The 22553-nt window shown below is 30.8% G+C and overlaps 1 protein-coding gene across 1 annotated transcript in view; it reads right to left on the bottom strand.

Moving 5' to 3' along the window:
• Positions 1–22553, bottom strand: part of LOC113402931 (pyrimidodiazepine synthase-like) — a 186134-nt gene that overhangs the window by 134770 nt on the left and 28811 nt on the right. The window lies entirely within an intron of this gene.

Consider the following 22553-nt stretch of genomic DNA (forward strand, 5'->3'; position numbering starts at 1 on the left):
TAAGGTAATTATGTGTTAGAATATCTGTGTACATCATCGGTATGTCGTTTGAAACGATAAATTATTACAAAACGATAATAAAATGTTTGCATTAAATGTTATAATTTATAATTGTAGCGATATATTGATGTGTTCAGCTCGGAGCTGCATTTATGTCCTAATTTAAATATGAAGACAAATAAAGAAAAATCAACTGTTCAAAATATATATTTTTATTTTAAAACCTAATAATTGCATTTGATAAAATTATAGTCTATCAGTTGTTAGTAAAATTTGACTGATTCTTAACTGATTGGCAGCGGTATTGAATTTTTCTTAGAAACATTCGATAGCCGAGGTTTGCAATACGAGCTTCGAGATTGCAGGCTTGAAGTCTCGCTTTCTCCGATGATACCCTCGATTTTTTCGACTTTTTCAATCGTGTCGACCAAAATATTCTCCGCTTGTCGTAAATCATTCTTTAATACTATTATTGTTGTTTGGATATTAAGCATTGAGTTTATTTTTGCATCGATTTTTTCAAATTTATCTTGAATGGATTGCCTCGCCCTCTGCACTTCATCTACCTCTTTCATTATTCGAGAACTTATTTCGCCTTTTAATTCCTTTAATTTTCTATCGAACGCTGAATCTTCTTTGGTGTCTCGTCGCTTCTTCTCACCTGTATTTGTAGAAAGCGTGCGATATTTGTATCCAGTGCTGCGTGATGTGTAACAGCTTTTATGAAATAGCTCTGACATATTTCGCAAAATAATCCGCTCTCTACTGTTTTTTTTTTTAAATTTCAATACTATTTATTGAGATAAATGCCTATTGATTCATAGTTTTCTGTAAAATAATTGTCAATTGTCGTGTCACATTATTAGATTTTAATTTTAAACTTCCTAGAACATACTGTCATTTTGAGTAGTAAGGATTTTTATTATATTTATATAAAAACCTATTACTATCAGCGCCATCTTACGGCTACATTGGAAACTATATTGAAAAGTTGAATGGAACGTTATTTCAGATATGATGATTTGATAGTGCTTTAGAAAAAAACTACTAGATGGCGTTCAATGTACGATAAAGAACAAAATATTTGAATGTAATTTTAGATTTTTTTTTTTTAATATAAATTTATTAACATAAGAATTGATAACATTAAGTGCTTAAATATATACAAATATGAATTAAAAATAGTTACTGTATAAATCTTGATCACTAAAGGGGAAAAATAATAAGATAGCTTTTTTTTTAAAGGAAACCTTAAAAAACAATATTTTTAATTTTATTATTGGTATGTTTAAGTGTCAGTTATAAATTATTTCACCGTATTATAATTAAATTGCAGTATTAAAGTAAGTTCAATTATATTTCTAAGACGTTTATTGAAATACATCTTGTAATAGTAATATCCGACATTGCTATGTATTAGTTTAAATTACAAAGTGGAAACGGTAATTTTAATAAATTTTCCAGAATAGTTTTAAAAACTATGTATGTACTTAAAGCAATTAATGTTGAGGCATTGATAAAGTGTTCCAAATAATGTGACCTAAACTTATCGGGCGAACGTCAGTGTATGAGCTCTAATGTAAGCATTTCTTTAATACTTAGAACATATTGGTACAATATTTATTTCGATAAAAAAAAAATATCGTGATTTTGTCCGAATCGCTTATAATAAAACGCAGTATAAGTTATTGAATTCGCCCATCACGTTATCGAGTTAACATTTTGTAATTATTTTAGTCAACATCACATATAATATTCTGACAACTTACGGTTGTGTTTTGCAGTGAGTGGCGAGTTTCTTTTTACAGAATACTTCTACTGGTGCTAAAATCGCAGGTATCGATAACATATACTTTTTGCGTAATATTGTTGTTTTTATTTATATAATTGGTGGTGTTGGCGGACGGGAAAATGGGCCACCTGATCAGTAATCACCATAACCCATAGCCATTGGCGCGAAATTTAAACCATTCCTTTATTATATTTAAATTTTCACCAAAGCACCATTAACCTTGGGAACTAAGTTGTTAACTATTATGTCTTGTGTCTGTAATTATACAGCTCAGTCACCCTTTAAAACGGAACACACTAATACTAAGTATTGCTGCTTGGTGGTAGAATACATGATGAATGGGTGGTACCTACCCAGAACGGCTCGCTCAAAGCTCTAGCACCAAGTACTGACTGACTCTCTGGTAAATGGTGACGGTCATTATTCCAGTCCGTCTAACCATTAAAAAATTATTATTAAGTGAATTAAAAGTTTAAAATTTTAAAACTATGTTTTAGAATGTAATTTTCTTCTATAACACGATTTCAAAAATGCCTAGTTAATATGAACTTGTTTTTAATATCAAAACTTGTAAGGGACCTAGGACATATTGGCGGTTACATTAAATTGTATTTAAAAACCGTTTAAATTTAGAATAAAACGAGCCTCCAATGTCGCACTTGTTATACAGATTAGAATTGCAACACAAAGACGTTAAGAAGTATCTATTCAAAAACCACTCGAGAATACAAAGGAAAAAGTTGGTCAAAAACAATAATTCAGGTTCGTATCTGTACTGACAATAGATTGGGGAAGCTTGGGTTCCATTTTTTTTTAAATTCTATTGTGCTAAAATGACAATGACTTGAGCAGGTTGAAATTGTATTATTTGAAGGTAAATTTATTTTTGATGAAGTGCAAAAGTCGAAGTCAGTCTTTTGACGTTTAATTTTTTTTTACAACAAAATCTGGACGCAACGTGGTCACAATCGGCCGTAAATAATTTTGCACATATGGGCTCAATGTGTCCCATTGTGCTTTGTACACCGCTCCTAATTATTGTTAGTGTGAGAAGATCTTAACAAGTGTCACTTTGATTGTATTTTTTTATTGACTAGGTACGAGGGATTTTTTTTATATAAAACCTACTCTCTTCTACTATATTCCAAGTTTATTATATTTTTATCTTAATTGTCTATTTTTATAGTAAATATAAATAAAAAAAATCAATCCATGAAATTTTGTATTAGTTATTATTTATTATGAATTAAATAATCTAGATGTACGACATTTTTAATGTTATAATAATATAAGTTGATAGACTCGAAGTATTTAAAAGTAATATTGTCTTGTCTATTATGTTTTAAAAGAAAATGAATTTTAATATTTTTATTGATGTAAATTTAACCAAAATAAAGTTATAAAACTCTTAAAGTGTTATGATTAGATCAGGTTTTTATCAAGTTAGCGAAAATAGATAACTCACAAGGATAATTAAAAAATATAACGTTAAATAGTAATACTGAGGAAAGTTACTAGCCCACCCAGTAGTTATATTATTAGGTACAATACATTCTGAGATAGATTTCCGACCTAAGACAGACAGCACAAAGATAATTATGTTCAGAAATGGAATTGGTATCGATACTGTACCCCCAACTACAGTTTTCTATAAATACTAGTTAATTTATATAAAAGGTCAGCTTAAATTGGCATCACAATATGTACTGCAAGTAAAATGGTCATTGTACTTTAAGTTCTGTACGTCACAGGTAATATGAGGCTCTCAATGTGAAATAGCGCCGCTATAGAATTTATTCTCAAACACTTATACAATACAATAGCGTCATTCCATGATACTTTTTCATACTTTAGCGCCATCCCTAAAGTGGTATTGACATTTTTTTTGTTACCGTAATTCCGTAGTAAGATACTCCAAGGGCCCGACGTCGCCAGTATTAAAATGCAGGTACTTTTTTTTTTCCTCAATAAAAAAAGGTCTTCCCCAAACACAAATCGCTGGAGAGTTATTAAAGAAGAATGAGTGTTAAATAGTAGAGTAGATTCAATATTTTAAATAACAAATGAATATTATAGCTTTATGATATTAACGATTTTATGGATTTAGATAATTACGGTAATCGAAAATCGAAGTAATGGAAACCACTTGCTCTATTCTCAGTGTACATCAAGTTCGCCTACATTCCGACAGAGCAACCACTTCATAAACCAATAGATTATCATTTTTTTATTCTATTTACATTAGGTATTAAGACGACTCGCGGTGGCTGCGTTAAATGACGATTTAAAAGTGCATGAATAATGCCCACATCAATAAAGCCCACATCATTAATATTTTTTTTGACTGCACTACTTCATTATATTAAAATATTTATGACATCCTTCTGACACCGATTCTAGGACATATTATGTGCATAAGTGGTCATTGAAATATCCCCGCATCGGGCTATTAAAATATATATATATATATATAGTGTAGTCTGGAAATTATACTGCCGTGCGTCGGAAAACCGTTGGCCCTACGCCTGAACTGTTACCGATCGAGATCACTCATCGGAATATCAGAGTGAAGAAAAACTGCAGTTCTCCCATGAGAATGGCCGGCGTCTCCGATATCCAAACGGAGAACATCATAATAAAGATATTGCCCGCTGATATGTGCAAATAAAATGTACATATATACATTTTTATTACTTTCCCGAAAACGATTCTGACAATAATTTTGAATCTAATTTTTCCATCTTGGGTAGATTCGAGTTTTATTTAGAATAACGTTTTCAATCTTAATGTTATACACACCAACACCTAATTCTTAAATGAGCAAAACTCATATTCGTTTCCAACGAATGAAAATATAAATGTAAAATCACATACGGCTGAGAATTTCATGTACCTACTTATAATTTTGAATTGAAATGAACTAGCGTTGTATTTATTTTTACATTTCTTATTTTGAAATACGTATTACGCTTATGAAATAACTATATAAAATTCCATTTTTAAAATATATATAGAATGTAACTAAATGTACTATAAGTAATGTATGCGTCATAATAAAATAAATCCTCAATCTAATCCTTAAAGGTATCGAGTAATCTAAAACAGTAATTTGACACGTGAATTTGTTTACGGTCTAAAGTAAGAACTCGCAGGAACCTACTACACATTCCGATAGGTAACTTGATACCACATTGCCTTAGAATGTGAAAAAATGTAAATAATGTTGATGGTGCGCCACAGGAGTTAACTTTTTGTTATGTCTGTTCCGTGTTGATCGCTTTTATTGGCGTCGTTGCTCGGGGGCCGCGTACACCCATAAAATCGTTCTCTTTTTTACTTTTATTGGCTCTACATTGTCCGCCACTAGGCCTCGAGATTAAAATGAGCCGATATAACGAATAAAAAGAACACTTCAGAACTCCTGCGTTATTTTCGTCTCTACCTGTCAGTTATCATGTATACTTGTTGGTACTCGTAGTTGTGACGAAATTTATATATAACAGTGACATAATTAGATAAACAATTAACTAATTTATACAAGGACCTAAGCTTAAAAAATACAAAATCCCTTGTCAGTTTTGATAAAAATATCGTCGCCGTAAAAATATCGGTGGCGCCAATGCTATTATATAACACGTGACTTAAGCCCGCTTATGTGGACTTTATCATTCGGTCAAAAGGAATGGCCGTCTCCGATAAACAAAAGTAAACGTTAAACTTGTTTTTTTCTCTCTATTTCTAACATGAATGCGAAGATAACATAGAAGTCGTATTCTATTAGCTCAAATAGAGAGAGAAAGACGAGGGATTGCGTTTGAGAGTGATGTTTGTGAGGTGGTAAGGCGCGACGCTAACGCGGACAATGCGGGACGATAATTCCTGCCCTAAAAGCTCTAATTGGTCGTTTTTCCTCGACCAGAGGACGGACGGCCGAGCAAAAAGTGGAGCCGTCGCGGAATGTGCCCGGTTGAATAACCAGCCGTCTGTGTGCCAGCGTTACTAACTATATATAAACAAAGAGCCTGCGTTGCGTAAAAATACGTTATACCGACCGTACCATTTCGTTGTGATTTATTTTTCGTGCCACTGTGCGCACTTTCAAACTCGGAGTGAGCTTATTTACGTTGCAGCTCGTTTATTTTTTTCTCAGATTATCGGAGCTGCGCCAAGAATGTCGAAATCATTCAGGCCGGTAAGTGGGTAGAGGAATTTGCCATTCATATGGACGACGCCGTCCGTACAAAGAATTTAATTTTGGGAAACGAAAATTTTCGGCAGTCTTGCCTTGTTACACACAAATTTTAAAATAAACAAGAAAAAATATTAGGATGTAATTTTTATTTTATATAACTAAGTTTGAATTGGGGCATTAATATCCTCAGTCCTTCGCACCGTTTTTATGTTTAAATATCGATGTAAATAATTGCTATACTACAACTGTGAAAACGGAGTCGAAAACTAGTTTAATTAAATATAATTATATATTTAGAGGTCGAAATTGCTAAATAATTCCAAAAACCTTATCATGTGATTGTAAATCTTTATGTTAATAAAATTTTATATCATTACTATGATAGAACAAATATTAAAGTAAAGACTCAACGTGCGAACAAAGTTACATTGGATGTTTGTATAGAAATGTCATAAAAATTGAAACCCATACATTTTTTTATTTATGAGGATGAGAAATTTCATAAGACATCAAATATATATTAAATTAAAACAACCTTGTACGCCGGGGTCAGGAAATTCGTAAAATATTCAACCAGTGCCAAGAATTCTGAAAAAAGCAACAATATTGCACAATTTTAAATTTCGAAGACCGTTCGCATGTGTGTAATATAATATTTTAAATATTATAATATTATTTAAGTTAAATCTGTGAGTGATGCATATATTTTATTTTAGGTTTGGACTACAGAGTAAACAGACGTCGCTTATCCTCATTCACGTTAATATCAATGTGTAGGTGAAACGGTGATTCATATTCATAATACAATAAACACAAGGATGAAATACGATTCATATTTTTAAAGTGATTCTTATTTATAACATTTTAAGAATTTTGAATATTATTTTAACAATTTAATATAATAAGTTCGCAACAATATGAACATATAGAGTAATTTATAATTACACGTGTATTTTTCTAAAATTGATTTTCTGCTTAACATAACTCAGATACTAACTACATTTTAATATTAAAAACACTAAATCTTTTAATCTATAAATATGACAAAGTTTAAACCTTAAAAATATACATTAATAATATATTTAAGAACTGGTATATGTATAAACATTAAATGTGTTATGTAAAACAAATTATGCATTACATTTGAACGGAATGAGGAAACAAAGAATTCGAGGAAAATAGAAATGGTTTACAGGAATCTAAATTATTACATACATATAGTAAGTAAATTTATACTGACAATAAACTTAACACAGCCCTACACCACGAAACATTTACAAAGAGAACGCTGCGTTCAGTGTGTACAAAACAAACAAAAGAGTTATCGCGATGTATAGTTGGATACACAAGTTAACGATATTTATAATATTGACGTCGACATACGTACATCGAGAGCTTCTGTGTACAAATTACAATAATCCATAATGTGTGCCCACATTAGCACTTACGGACACGTGACTTTAATGTATTGAACTTACTCGTAGTTATAAATTATATATGTTGCATAACGCTGTATGTGTTTATTTATTACCCTGCGAGTAATAGAGTTGTAAAGTAATTTGAGACTCTGTCCCTGAGAGGTTAGCTTTGTAACAATTTGTCATCCATAGCTAGTTTCACATATGTGCGTACAAGACCATGTAATAGCTACAGCGTGCTGTGGTCATTACAATTGTCTGTTAAACTAACGGTCTCGGGTTTGGATATCTCATAAGAATTTGTGTTAAGGTCATTGTTTTTATGTTATTCATTTTTTCAGGCCGTTAATTTACATATATTTTACATTTCGTTAATTATTTTACTTATATTAAAGTATATAATACTACCAATTCATCGAATAAATTCATCATTAGGTATACGTTACATTATTAATTAAGAGTTTTTTGTTGAATGCTTTCGTGTTCTTCAAGTACGAACATGTTTAATCCGCGAAACAGGAAAATTGTTTTTGTGATCGCGGATACAACTCTTAAGAGATACTTACTTGTTATTCTAGTTCTTGTGAACATACACAATTCGCAGAAATACTCTGATAAGGAAGAACACATCGCTGACTCTCGATTCAGCTTACGTATTTATTTTTTGCGGATGTTATAATATTTTTTTTTAAATCTATTGTTTTGTATTCGATAAATTAAACTTCAAAATAAATATTCCTTTCTCTTTTTTATGTGTGCGTCGTTCAATTAACACTGATTAATTTAGAAATTAAAACAAAAGAACGTGCCTCTCTAATTATTATTAAAAGTATGATTTTGAAGCTTAAAAATTAGCGAGACTATTTATTCATTTTCAGTGTCTCTCAGTGAATAAAGTGTCTACCATATCCGTTGAATAGTGTTGATGTAATTTAAAAATACATTGTGTAATAAAATAAAACGAAGAGATCACGCTGCGCTCAATCGCCTACGCATGCAATTAATGTAGTGGTACATATCGTGTATGTAAAATGGGTTTGTAAGTTCCAATCTCTCCGGCATCGGTTCGTATAGCTATAACAATAGTCAATATAATAAAGTATGTAGTTCGTAGTACGCATCGCTATTACGGCACAGAGCACGGGCGCGGCGCACGGGCATACTCGGGTCATTATCCTGACACATACAGATTATGTCAAGAAACGATCATCTGACTACACTTTACTCGTTTCATATATCCATTGCGGGTATACAAAGGGTTGAAATTAAAAACTTAGCGGGAAAACGTTCGATGTAACACAAATAACGTTTAGTATTTGGTAATGTTGTGAGGCATTGTGCTCGGTCTGCCGTTCCAACTGGCAAGTATAGTAAAATTGTAGTAAAGTGCTTGCGCTCGTGTTTGTGGGCGCGTTCGTTGGACGCAGGCATTTCGAGCGCTTTGCGAGTACCTAAGTGGTGTTCATCTCTTCGTGTTAGAGGTAAGTGCTTATGATGCAATTACAGTACATACATTGTATTTATGTTGAATAAAGTAAGCATTGTATGTCAGGGTAATTATTCTGTAAAGAAATGCGCGTAAAGCAGTTATATGTAAATTATTGTTTATGTTGTTCTGTACTTATTTCTGGTAATGTTCTTATTACACAACGACTATAATTAATTTAATATAAATACGAACAAATTATAGTAACTAACATAAAATTTCACAAAAAAGGAGTATAATTACCTTTTATCAAAATTATAATATTCAATATTGTATTTAAGCAGTGTATACGATTACAAATAATGATTACATTATAAATTTATCACGGAAAAGGTAATTTGTTCATCTGTTGCGTTTTAAGTGTAGTGTTGAGTTGGTTTAAGGCTTTAAGTTGATTGAAATTAATTGCGAGGCTCAAGGTTGCCGGGGTCGACGTCCTTGTCGCGCTCTGCACAAACGCAGCAACACTACCTAACCTCAGCTCCTAGTGCTGGGACATTCCAGTATCGACAAAATTAAAAATGCCGTTTAATAATTATCTTTTTTTCACTAAATTTGAATAAAACAACATTTGATTTTAATGCTACAACTATAAACTCATATCGTGTACTCGTAATCATACTACTACTACTAGATATTACGTAATATTAAATATGTAAATTTATTATACATTTTAAATGCAACAATATTTAACTATATCATTTGCAGATGGACTTCATGACTTATTAGTTAGCAATGTAATTTATTTTGAGTATCTAACGTTTTTCAAATATAATTCACTATAAAAACATAATCATGTAGTATATAATATTCAACAGCTTTTACAACAATATTTCGCATAAATAAATATGTAAATAATTTTAAAAAGACATCACGAATCGACGTTGATGTCATCACCACTGCCGTCGCTACCGCGCTACGCGATCCGTGTTCCCGCTCCGACAGCAGCCTCGCGATAATTGACTAATTGTCGGCAATCATTTGTTTAGTGACTTTAGCCGCGTATTTAATAAGTATCAACGATTCGCGCTACTTGATGCTATTTTAAGACATCGTACGTTCTGTCCCAGTTTGTCGTGCTATTATTATCGCGTATAGCTAACGAGCGTTGTTAAGGATCCAGATAAAACTTTAAACGCTACTAATTAGACGAACACGATAAACGTTGGAGTGTTCGGACGTTTTATCAGTTATTTTTGTGCAATGAGAAGTAATTGGAGTAATAACCCCTGATTGCTGTTCATGCATGGCGCGAGAATTTGAGTAAGTATATAATACCTTTATTTATCGTTTTAACATTAAATATTCTATTTAAACGATGTATTTCACACGTAAAAACTAATATTAGAAAAACTAGTATTAACCTTAACAAGGTATTTTTTTTAATTTAATCAATTCATGTTATATTTATAACATCATCAACAACAACACATATAAATTATACAGTATATAGTTGCATATACTTAACAAAGATATATATAATGTACGTAGTATTTGATGTTAAGATATAATATAAGTGTATGATAAATGAATTAGAGAAATTGTTTAAAACATTAAATTATATGTTTTTACAAATCTGCCACTGGCTTGTTATGCAAATTGTTGCTAAAAGGCTGTGACGTAAGAGCTATCTCTGGAAACAAAATTTTACTTATTTCCTTTGTTTGTTTAGCTGCCTAATGTATTTTCACACGGCACCTCGATTGACGTAGTCGTAGAATAATTCATAAGAAAAATATCAGACTGAAATTTTTAAAATAATTTCTCGTGTTATTGTTTCGAGTACGCAAATAAATAGATAAATAAATATGCTCATTAGTTTATGTTATATGTAAGTGTTTACGTTACATTAAACACAAGTAGTAGGTATATTTTATTTATATGACGTTTATTTTGTATTTTTTTAATACATTAATCAATCGACGCTTTCTTAAAATTTCTATATATTCTCAAATATATTGGACGAGTTACTACAATATCATCTACCTCTACTTCTTAACATATTTTTCTACATTTTTTTTTATTAATAAGTATTTAATGTTTAGTATTTAATGCTGATAGATTATTATGTATTAGTTCTATGTCCTTCGTCTTTAAAATAAAGTTTACAAAAAAAAAAAAACAATTTTTATTACTTATTATATATTTAAAAATAAACAAGCCATTCAAATGCTAAACACAGAAATATTTCAACTTGTCGTATCAATAAAACTGATTTAAATAAATCGTGACTGCACAAAAATTGTAAGTAGCATCTAGACACGCGGTAGCGTGTCAGCCAAGTTCAAGTAACAGAACTGGCGAGCAGCACCGTGTGTAATATTACACGAACCATTTGGAGCCACTTTTGACCTCCTCATAACTCAAAAACTTGGCTCACATATTGAGACTCACGAGATAAATATGTGTTTTTAATTTCATAAACGCATCTCAAACGGTAATTTAGATATTAACGTCTAAAAATCGTCATTTTTATCACTGACTGACCCATAGATCAAAACTATAACCTACTTTCAGGTGACCTAGAAAGTTCAAATTTGGCATGCAGGTAGATAATTAGGCCAATATAAAGGAAAAAATCTGAAACTGGTAAATTTTTATCATTTTATTATATTTTTTCATTTTATTGGGTCTACTAAAAACACTTATATACTTAGTTCCTGTAATAACTGTAAAAAAAAATGATGTAAGAACCAGCAATCAAATCTTATGACAGCCGGTCTTAATTTGGATTTTAAGGTCTTCACGTGAATATATAACGAGTTGAATACCACCCTTAATTTTTTTAAATACAAATATTTTATACATAATTTAATTTGCGAATTAGAAGTCAAAACCAAGTTTCAGATATTAAGTAATGTATATGTTCAAAGGAAACAATTCTCTATTTGCTTAGCACATTCTACTACTATCCACAAATCACAAGGCCTTCGCCTTGACAGTGCTCTTCTCGACATAGGCTCCTCTATATTTAGTAAAGAGCAGGCGTACGTTGGCCTCTCCAGAGTTAAAACCTTAGATGGAGTACATCTTATCAATTTAGGTCCAAGTCAAATCAAGGCACAAGAGAGCTCTATTGTAGAGTACAACCGTCTGCGCACGTTATACCGCCCCGACTTAGCCAAGTTAAGTATAAACAGAAAACGCGTAAAGAAAATCCGGACACGGAATGGGCAATTCGCTCGAACATTTCAGAGGTACAAGAAAATATAGAAAGTATCACAAAAAAGACAATTATACCCCGTAAACGTAGGAAAATAAAATAGTTTATCAAAAACCATTTAGTATTCATGTTGTTAGTAAGTACCTACTAATAATTTATATACAAAAAGTAGTGATATCCCATCAAAAACATAAATGTAAAAATGAGAGCCAAGTCCGATATTATGATATATACCTTGGTTGTTGACTTCAACGACAAAAGAAGTGAGATCTAAATGGGTGCCAAGTTCAATGGTCCTTCCTGAAATTTATTTATAACTATATAAAATATAATTTATTCTTATAACTTAGGATAATATATTGTACTCATGTAGGATAAAAACCTACCTGAGTTAGACAACGATACGTGACATACATACTTTCATCGTATCAAACTTTCATGAACATATTATACGGATTTATTCGGGTGTTACGTATGTTCTTTTTAGCTGAAACTATTTAAAACAAAATGTACTGGTTTGTATTAAAATTATAAAAAAAAACTTATTGTTTTAGTTACGTAAATAATAATGGTATAATTATTGTTAATATAATATTCTTAATTAGCATAAATAAACATTATTATTCAAAAAGCTCTTAATTTAATTTTTTTTTCATAATCTGGAAATAAGATAAAATAAAACTACTTAAAACATATATAATGGTAATGAATTACATGAGAATTCACTTGAATATTTAGTCCCAAAGTCTTGAATGGAAGCTATAATTTTCAGCATATTTATTTTAATTCATACTTTCACTAATTATTTCATACTATATCATAAATGTGGAAGTAACTCTGAGTGTCTGTCTGTTGATCTTTCATGGCCAAGCCACTGCACCGAATTCGATGAAATTTCATTTAGAACAAGCTTGAATTCCAAAGACCAACGCTTAAAACGCGAGCGAATCACTAGATTTATAAATATATATTGATATAAGTCTTGTAAAGTGTTCTTATTTTAGATTTTACACCAGAAAATGTTTAACATGAATAATTTCGGATATTAAATTTTTAATTATTTTTAGTATACGTGTGGCCTTACTAAAAACCGTGGCTTTAAACCCGGGGTAGTACCGCTTTCACGTTCATAATTTGTGTCTATAATTCATCTCGAATTCAGCGGTCAAGAAAACTTATGCACCAACTCAAATTGCAGCAGCGAGGCAACTCCAAATCTGCTCAAAAGGAGAGGTACCTTTACCTAGCCTATCCTATCTAGCTATCCTAGCCTAGGATATTGACGGACTGCGTTTTGTTTTTGTTTTAAATATCGTATATCGATAATAATATTGTTAAAAGACAACACTCCATGCTTATTCACAATCTCTCTACTAGAGTTTGTTTAAGCAAATATCAAGATTTTGGAAAAACATTTTTGCGTCAATATGTCCATTTATTAAGAAAGGTATATTTAAAAAACCACCCAGTTGGGTGTCGTTAGTGCCTCACCGTAACGTAAAAGCCGTTTCACAATCATGTATTTACGTATTTTTAATATGTATATACAGAATGCAAATTCTAGGAATGCTTAAAGAGCATGCCTCTCACTCGTATTCAAGTCATTGTTGCAGCACAGAATTAGCACTGGAAGCTTCCTCTTGGCAAGCGTAGAAGAAATTTAATTAATTAAACATCACTGCTTTCTTGATCCGACGTTCGTTGTATGTACAGGATTATCTTTTGTTTGTAATATCGGCGTGTGTTCTGTTGAGGAAAGCATTTATTTAAATTATGCTAAATTAAAATTAATTACTTTAAATAAACTAATTATTCACAATACGTTTTTAGACGTATTTAAAATTAATATGTTATACTATTTTTAATATTGAAAAAAAAAGCACTATTTGTTTTTTAATGTTATGTAAATTTGCATTTGTCGTGATTAAACCTAATGCTTTAAGTTTGTTATTCGTTTGTTTGTCACTGCTTACTTAACATCCGATTGAAATTTAATTTTAACATTTTATTATTCTATATATTCTTTGAGGGTTGCAGATCCCGAGGTATTCAGTTCAAACTCAAGTCGGGCTACTAAAGCGTTGTTATTTTTATATTGTTATTGGTATTGTTTTGTTATATTGTTATTTTTTTGCAACCCGAATTTGGATTTTAGTACTTTACACTTTCGCGCTTCAGAAACCTTTGCATGAATTTAATTCCATCATATTATGACTGAGAGACAAGCTCATATAATTATGAATATACAATGATGACAAGTTATTATTTTCTTTTAATAATAATACTAAAATGTAGGAAATTTTAAATTATTTACTTTCTACGAAGACAATATAATTGTATATTATGCTATGCTTACAGGATAAGGATAAAAATATAAAACAAATTTTAGATTTATAATTTAGGTTTGAGACTAATTAAGTTTTGACAAAGATGTTTGCTAAAAATAATTATATTGTATTGTAGCATGTTGTTAAGTGTAATATGTGTCTATCGATATAATTTTTAATGTATATACCTATATTATTATATACACGACAGTGAAGTCGTAGAAACTCTAGCTCGATTTTTTCGTAAATAGATCTTTTTCCGTTTATTTATAATTTAGGTCAAACATTTCTGGGATGTATGAAAGAACGCACAAAATGAATACATTGAGTATGCGGTAAGACGTAACGGCACAGATACTAGTTTGTTGCGGAACTGCGGACGAAAGAATCTCTCGGATCTACAGATTTTGTTAAAGCCTAATATTTTTTATTATATAAAAATTTTAAAAATAAACATTCGTACTAAATTGAGAAAAGGTGACTGAAGTAAAACGATTTGGGAATGCAATACGTTTTTCAAAATCTTAATTTTTTGGAGTAAAACTGTGAATCGCTGTGATTCTAAACTCAATAAAACGAAAATGGGTCACGACAAAAAAAATATATCGAAATTTTATGATTAAGTTTCAAATCTATCGGATAGCACACACACACATATACTGTTTCTTATGTATATTCAATTTATTATTTGTATTCAAATTATCATACATATTTATCACAAAGGCGTTTTACGGTCGAGTCTAAAAAAATGTTTCTTAATTCAACTCCCGAAAATGATTATTCGTATACCGTGAGTAAAGAAAGTTCTCACGCGAATCATGCGTTCAGAGGCTCGCGTGATTGGAACGTCGGGCTTCAACCCCTCCCATGGGAAATTTATCAGGTTATCCACACCATACCGCATTATAAGTTACAAAAATTTCTTACACGAAACATAAACTTACGGGAAAAATTATCATACCTGACAAAAAACATATACGAGACGTCTTATGTAAATAAATTTGTTATACACTATGTATATGGTCCTATTGAATAACATATGATTTGGTGTTGATAACTTTAACGATTATAAGATAATTCTTTTATTACATCGTAAGAATAATCACATTATAAGTAAGCTAAATATTATACATTTAAAAAGGTTTTATTGATTCGGTAAAAATACTATTTCCGCAGCTAAATAGCCAACCTGATTTTGCTACATAGTTCCAAGCAATATAGTTATAAAAATAAATTATGATGTCTGTAAATTTAAAATCTTGAAGCGTTTGTATATATAGTCTACATTCGCTGTATATAGACAAAATTGGCCATAATAAATTCACGCAGATTCCCTCTCACTCCATATAGAATTATCCTTACATCCTTAGATGTAGTTTATTTGTCAGCAAATAATAAAACAAGCTGAGGATTGCAGACGACAAAAAGAAGGCCACAAACGCCGGCGGAATTCTGAGTTGCTTTTATTACGTCTACACAAGTGCAAAGCGTTTTCTTTTTAATTTCAATGAAAAATCATACGCACCGACTCTAAAAACTGACATTCCGTCTCCGCATTAAAAAAGTGTGTTCCCAGAAAATGCGTTGCTGGAATGCAGCTGCACAAACCTGCTTCATTAGGGACCCGCCGGCATCGCGCCGAACCAATTAATACAAAAACTTTTCTATTTTGGTTGCTACAATTTAAATCAATAATAAATTTGTGATTTAAATATATTTATTTAGCCATGACATCATGCAATCAATTATTGATATGTACATCTACTTTGAAATACTTACGATCACTCTATACGAAAACAAGTTAATATATATTATATCCATGTAAATATATATATATATATTTACATGGAATATTAGTTTTGCGGTTTAATTATTTATTTATTTATTATATTCTATTATCAAGTTGGGTTTTATTGTTCACGACAGCAGAATAAACGAGCATATTGCATTCCCACGCACATCTTTTTATACTAGTTGTTTTATCCGCCATCACGTACCTATCGATAAAACATCTCGCGAAGAGTTCAGAGGTTGAATGTGTCAGGAACCTTGCGCGTCGTTCAATGAATTATAAGCTCTTTCCTATTAGAATGGCTGGCCACACAGCGATATACGTTATGTAATGACATAAAATCAATCACGACGGATATGTCGGTAGTAAGCGGAAAGAAAAAAAGTATTTCAGCGAATAATTCATATCGTGTACGCGGAGCTTAACATTGAATGCTTTCCAATAGCACAAACAATCGCAATCGAGTGTACGCATTGCATGCCTTTTTCAAATATTTCTTTTTCTCATTTCGCCGTTTCCTTTCCTGGCTTAGTGCCACATGTTTTATTGATGGGCAGTTCATTGATATTGCTGCCTCGTTCAGCCGGTGGGTGAGTGGCCACTTATATGAGCCATAAAAGGCCTAGCCTTGGCCATATGGGGAAGCCGTCACACCGCCAATGCATTCATGCGCGCGCGCATATCAGATCGATCGCTGCTGTTACAAAACAAAGTGACGGCCGAATCTGTAAGAGAATGAATAATACTTAACATTGTTACTCGTTTTCTTTCGTTATAAATACAATGTATTTTTATGGCCGACGCTACGTAGGTATTTTATTCGTATAGGAAATACTACTTATATATTCTTTTGTTTCTTGTATTTGTCAGTGTTTGGGAATTGTATCAAGTTATTTAAAAGCGATACAGTTTTCGTTGTTCGTGTATTACATTTATTTATACTAAGAAACTAAAAAAATTTCATTAATCATGTATTTTATTTACTTTCATGTTGGTTTCTTTTCATCCATTTTAGCTATTTGAAATACAAAGATTTATACACTGTAATGTAATATTTTTTACTTCTTAAAGGTAAAATCAACCTGTGTATTCGGTCTGTGTGGGAAGGTTATGTTTGCGTCGATAACAAGTAATAATATACTCGTAGATGTTTATTATAGAGCAAGCATGTATAGCGTATTACACGGGATACTATGTCCGCACGTGTCGCTCAGCTGATAGAGTGGGGCAGGGGAGAACAACCCTCCTCCCGCTGCATAATGTTGTCCCTTTCATCGATATTTTTATCGTCAATTTTAAAGAAAACTTACATTACACGGTTATGACGAAGATATGTTTTTGTTAAAGAATAAACATGTTATTTCCAAAGAGACAATCGAAAACACAATACAACATCAACATTTATTTCAACGTTTAAATTTTTAAGGAATTGGAAGTCTTTTATAACTTTTAAATAGTAATTAGTTATTCATTTGTATGGAGATCACATTCGCTATTCCATATCACGACTATATATATTCTATATAGCACTTACATGTAAAGTTGAAATAAGTAATGTTTGTAAATATAAAATTAATATGTTAGTATTGGTAACATTAAACATAATTATTATTATAAGTAATTTTTATACTATAAAGTAGTCCCTCATCGTCTATCGAATTTTAATCAATTAAGATTCATATTTCCATAAACACAAGGCTTATATTTGTATTTCAAATATTATTGTAACGGAGAGCCCTGTTCGCAGCCCTAGTGACGCACGTGTCTCGCGGCCAAGGCTGCGTCGTGAAAGCTCTGTGTACGTACCGCCTACGCTTACACCGTACACATACAGAATCCGACGCACACAGGTGCAGTCGAACCTGTGTGCATTTGTGAACACTTTGGCTGTAACTAGGCTTTTACGCGTTTACTCATCGTGTTGTCACTGCAACACGTGCTTGTGTGCGTGCATCATATTTACACTCTCGCGTACGTACGTATGTATGTACGTATGTATCGAGCTTCATAACTTGTTTAGTGAATAAATTCTAAGAATTATGATAATGTCAGAGTATTAAAATGTTTACAACATTTTTCTATTTATGAGATATTTTATTTTATATTATATGATCAATTTAATGAAGGTCGTTATGTGTTAGAATCTAGGTAAGAAGTATATTATAACACGGTTAGGTAACATAAACGCCTGTATCTATAACTGATTTTAGGGGGTATGTAGGGGGTAATTGGTTCAACAATACTGTATCCTACTTTCGAATGTCAAATCTGTTATGATAGCATGAAATGAATCGGTAAAATTAAAAACTCACTGAATAAAGTATATGAGTAAGGTTGAAAATATTTAAAATATAACGTACCTAGTTCCTTCCTTAAATATATATATATAGGTATAGTCTATACCTATTAAGCCGTCAGATCTTAGTATAGATAGTTTTAATTAGCGAGCACGAAAGTCAATACGTTTATGCTTATAGAAACCAATACAACTGGTTGCGGCTTTTGTTAATTAAGTTATCTTATTTAATTAGGACAGTCATTATCTTAAATAAGAGAAGGCATTTAAAATCATTAATTTGAATTTATATCAGACACAAAACTTATAATATTATGTTCCTATAACATTGTCATTAAACTAAATTATTTAAAAATAATATGATATGAAAGAATATTTTGTAATATTTAGAATTATACAACTATTTTTTAATACGTGTGAGTTTGTATGTATTCAACTCATTTTTTTTATTAGTTCTTACTCGAAGGTAGCAACTCATTTAAAACAAGTATAATTTATTAAATCTGTAGGTGTAATTAAGTCAATTAGGAATATTTGAACAGGGTTGCCATTAGCAAACATGGTACAATATGATTGAAAACACTAACCACCAAAAGAAGACCTGTACAATCTCTTGTTGTTTGTCTTATTATGTAGCGTATAAGGTCTTTAATAATACAACAAAATATCTTTTAAAGCTGGTCTGGGGGTAGGCTCTGCCCTTGTGTCTGCATCTGGGTTACCAGGGCGACTGCATCCAACTAAAGATACGGCGACCTGACCTATTTCGGCAGCATGCAAATAGACGCGTTTTGTGTTTTTTTTATTATTATGATTTGCCATTACATAATCTATATGAGGTCTTAAAACGTAAATCATAAAACTAATGGATTATGTAAATAAATGTAATCGACTAGACATCAAGTTTACGACTATAATTATCACTAAATGTAAAATAAATAAATTCTGAATAAAATAACATTTTAGTTGAATAAATGTGTGAATATTTAATACGTGTAGAGACTCATTATAAACGGTTCAGGCCTGTATTTATGTCATGACCAATACTCGTGACCTAAATAAAGCGAAGCGATGAATGATTTTAACAGGGCGCTTAAAAATTCAACTTAAATATATTTTCATATTTAAGTAATTTATCGTAAAATATATATATATAATTTGTAATTATCATAAATAAATTAAAATTTACATGATTGAAAATAAAAATATATATTTTTTTAACATTATAATTGTAAAACTCTCATTTACAATTATAATGTTAAAAAACAATTAATTTAATTTGATCAAAAAGGAAGGGTTAGTTTGTATTAGAACCAGAAACGTTCTTTTGACCTATTTTTGGCTGTGAATGACGCACCCCCTCCCACCCGGGAGTCGTGACCTGACCCGAGCCGAATGTTTACTGTGGGAATCTCATAATAATTACAATGTTTTTATTTGTACAGAAAAACTGTACATTTTAACATTGTTTATTGTATAATATTTTAATGATGATATTTTCAAATGTATCAACTAAAGTACATATTATTTACAATGGGTTTACCCAGAAAACAGGAAAACAAATTATTTCAATTTAATCAAATTGCTTAAACTCAAAGATTGACACAGAAGTGAAAAAAAAACTTTATGTATATAAAGATTATTGGCACCGAACGAATTCTGTTTTTTTTTTATTTTCTATGTAACTTTCTTTGCTCATTAGCTTCAAAATATAAAATATAAATACAATAATATATACTATATATAATATAATACATCGTATAACCTCGTACAATACGTCAGAATTTAAGTCACATTTAATGATTAAGAATAGAATATTATTGTATCTTTATGGTTTTGCGGTTACATTAATGACTTTGTAAATATATTATTTAGCCTTTTGGCTTATTAACTAGTACTTCAAGAATTATTATTATCACGACAAGTTTCTGCGTAAATTATTATTAATAATATAGGAACGAAACCGCAGGATATAATTCGTAGAATACGTTTTACCGTCTGTTGTATTGTCGGTTAATATGTAGTTGGTAATAATATTGAAAAGGTATTATGTAATAATACGTCAGTTAGATTTTTCCTAATAAATTATGGTAGTGTTATTTTCGTTTCCACTAATCTAATTTCTGGTCTTTCTCTCGTGTTCTTGTCAACCCTCTCCTTGTATTAATGATTATAACTAACACATTATAACTAACCTATTTCAGCTTTACCCTCACTGGAACAATATCTATTTTTTTATATGTACGTTATTATTTTCATTTCTCTATAATAATAAAAAAAATGAAAATTAATAAACGGGTTGTCATTTGATGTATCTATGAGATGAGTGAAATTTTGTCGTTGAATTTGTAGAATCGTCTTTAGTGTTACAGAATAATACTATTAGTATATAATTTCACCAAAATATGAAAGATTATGGCAGACAGTGTCAATCACATTGTTAGCAGCTGCGGCAGTATCAACATTGTTGCTCGTAGCGTACTGTTATAAAGTCTCTAATGTGACATACATTATATTACTTGAACCAAACAAATAAATTCTACACCTTTATATATTAGTATGATATGCGTTAATAAAATATGATTCTACGAAATCTCGGTCAGAATATATTATCATTTATCTGTTATTCTTCATCTTATCATTTAATGTTATTCCTCAGTAAACAGCTAAAGCATTCATATAACCAGAGTATATAATGTACAGATACGATTTTAAACATCGCTGGATTCTCATTAGCTATATAAAATTTATTTGACAATCATACCAATAATGGAAACGTCTGGACTCAAATAGCAAGATAAAATCTAACTTGACATTCTCCGCCGGGTACTGTCTTAAGAATATCTAAGATTCGTACACGTATGTCGTTAAATCCTCGTTTTGGCCTGATTAATTCTACACAATTAGAATCACAACCGGCAAACTTGTTTTTATAAGATCAAGGATATGATAAGCAAGGCGGTCTCTCAGTATAAAGAACTTTAAAATTATTCCAGGGACCACTGTCTTTACTATTAACGGATAAAAATCAAAACATTAACAATAGTTAACATTTTTCATCAAATAACTTATAATTTGGCTTATTATGTGACTGGCCCCAGGTAGTAAGCAGGTTAATAAATGTTTCATTACCTTATTATATATTTGTTTAATCTAATCATATATATATAAATATTATAAAACCATCCCATGCAGACCGAACTCCACTAAACTTACATCCAATCACTCAAATATATATTATCTGTGATTTAATTGTCCAACCTCGAGCATTACGCGTAGATTAGGGGTGCCAAAATAGTGGGGGGTTGAAAAATTTTGAAATTTCTCCGAGAGATATCGACTTATCAAAACGAATCTGCATTTTGAAAGAGCAGAAAATGTTTAATCATAATATAAAATTACAGAGTAACATTCATGTAACAAATGTCAGCTACATTAAAGTTAATATAAAATTAAAATAAAATAATTGGAATCATTTTCAGTATATCTAAAAGATAATTTAAGATTGTTTAAGGTACGTTATTGCGGACTTTTCTTTAGACATATTAAACATCTACTAAACACCCATAGAAAAAGTTTTAGAATGTTTGTTATTTTATAACCCGCGTTCACCATATAACGTCCGCACGGTCATTTATTTTTCTTTAAGCTAAAATGATGTGAAAGTTTCATGTCAATCGCATTAGACGTTTTTGTTCGGTTCCGAAAAACTTTCTTTATGATATTATGGTGTTATATAATTTTGTCTAGACGTACGTAGAATCATAATTATAGGTACAAGTTGAATAGTTTATATGTTTGTAAAATTATTTATCCTAAGAATTTAATTAAAGATTTCTTATAATTTGTATATCTAATTTTAATAATATATTGTTGTAAATTAAACACAAATGTAGCTGCAATCGATAAAGTTTATAAAAGAAGGGGTTCCAAAGAAAAAAATGAATTAAAAGTGCTTATACATACTATCTTCAGAGTTGTCTGACGTTTAATATATTCAAGCGCACTATTTCAAATTAGCATAACAGTTAGCGTTAATGTAAACTAAATGACTTTATAACTAAGAAATTACAGACTGACTTGACAA

This window comes from Vanessa tameamea, chromosome 16 (assembly GCF_037043105.1).
Source record: "Vanessa tameamea isolate UH-Manoa-2023 chromosome 16, ilVanTame1 primary haplotype, whole genome shotgun sequence".
NCBI classification, from domain to species: domain Eukaryota; kingdom Metazoa; phylum Arthropoda; class Insecta; order Lepidoptera; family Nymphalidae; genus Vanessa; species Vanessa tameamea.